Here is a 1,725-nt window from a genome sequence, read left to right on the forward strand (position 1 = left end):
ACCCCACTAGCTACATGACGAAGGAGCAGTGCTCTGAAAGCTTGTACTTGCAAATAAACCGATTGGACTATAACCTGGTGTTGTGTGGTAGTTGACTGTTGTGTGGTGTCCATTCCAACTACTACATGTGTAGTATCTCCCTCCCACCCCCCTTGGGCACCAACCAGAAGAAAAGGATTCTGTAGGGTAAGGTTTTTTCTTTTCTTTTGCGTTGTTTGGTATTAGTTAGCTGAGTTAAAGGTAAGGCTTACAATGGCATGGGTCCTCAGACCCGTGGCATGTGCCTCTTGCTTGATGTGGGAGCTCAGGGAATATGACTAACGTCCCTAACTCCTTCATTTGCAAGAAGTGTGTCCAGCTGCAGCTCTTGTTTGACCACATGACGGCTCTGGAGCTGCGGATAGACTCTCTGTGGAGCATCGCGATGCTGAGGAGGTCGTGGATAGCATGTTAGTGAATTGGTCACACTGCAGATTAGAATTGCTGAGGGAGACAGTGAATGTGTGACCAAGAAAGAGTACGAAGACCATGCAGGTGTCCCCTGCGGTCATCTCCCTCCTAAACAGGTATATGTGGGCGGCACGGTGGCACAGTGGTTAGCACAGCTGCCTCACAGCGCCAGAGACCCGGGTTCAATTCCCGCCTCTGGCGACTAACTGTGTGGAGTTTGCACATTCTCCCCGTGTCTGCGTAGGTTTCCTCCGGGTGCTCCGGTATCCTCTCACAGTCCAAAGATGTGCAGGTCAGGTGAATTGGCCATGCTAAATTGCCCATAGTGTTAGGTAAGGGGTAAATGTAAGGGTGTGGGTGGGTTGCGCTTCGGCGGGTCGGTGTGGACTTGTTGGGCCGAAGGGCCTGTTTCCACACTGTAATGTAATCTAATCTAATGTAATCTAATTGTTTTGGATACTGTTAGGGGAATTGGCTCACCAGGGGAGGGCAGCAGTTGCCAGGATCATGGCACCCATGGCAGGCTCTGCTGTTCAGAAGGGCAGGAAAAAGACTCGTTGGGCCATAGGGGATTCTATTGTAAGGGGAGTAGATAGACGGTTCTGTGGCTGTAAACAAGACTCCCGGATGATATGTTGCCTCCCAGGTGCTCGGGTCAGGGATGTCACCGATCGGCTGCAGGGCATTCTGAAAGGGGAGGATGAACGGCCAGTTGTCGTGGTGCATATAGGTACCAATGATATAAGTAAAAATCGAGATGAGGTCCTGAAAGTAGAATTCAGGGTGCTAGGAGAGAAGTTAAAGAGGAGGACCTCAAAGGTAGTGATCTCAGGATTGCTACCAGTACCACGTGTTGGCCAGGGCAGGATTGAAAGAATAGGCAGGATGAATACATGGCTTCGGGGATGGTGTAGGAGGGAGGGGTTCAGATTTGTGGAACATTGGGACTGGTTCTGGGGAAGGTGGGACTACTACAAATTGGAGGGTCTACACCTGAACCAGACTGGAACTAATGTCCTTGGGGGAGTTTTGCTACTGCTTTTGGAGAGGGTTTAAACTAATGTGGGAGGGGGCTGGAAATGAAAAGAGAAGACTAGTAGTCAGTGAGGTGGAAATTGAATTGAATTAAATTTATTGTCACATGTACCGAGGCACAGTGAAAAGCTTTGTCTTGCGAGCAAAACAGGGAGATCACATAGTTAAGTAGCATAGATAGTAAATAATAGATAAACAGCGGCAAAAACAAAAATGCAGGTACAGGTGAATGTTAAGAGT

Source organism: Chiloscyllium plagiosum, chromosome 23, assembly GCF_004010195.1.
Source record: "Chiloscyllium plagiosum isolate BGI_BamShark_2017 chromosome 23, ASM401019v2, whole genome shotgun sequence".
NCBI lineage: Eukaryota > Metazoa > Chordata > Chondrichthyes > Orectolobiformes > Hemiscylliidae > Chiloscyllium > Chiloscyllium plagiosum.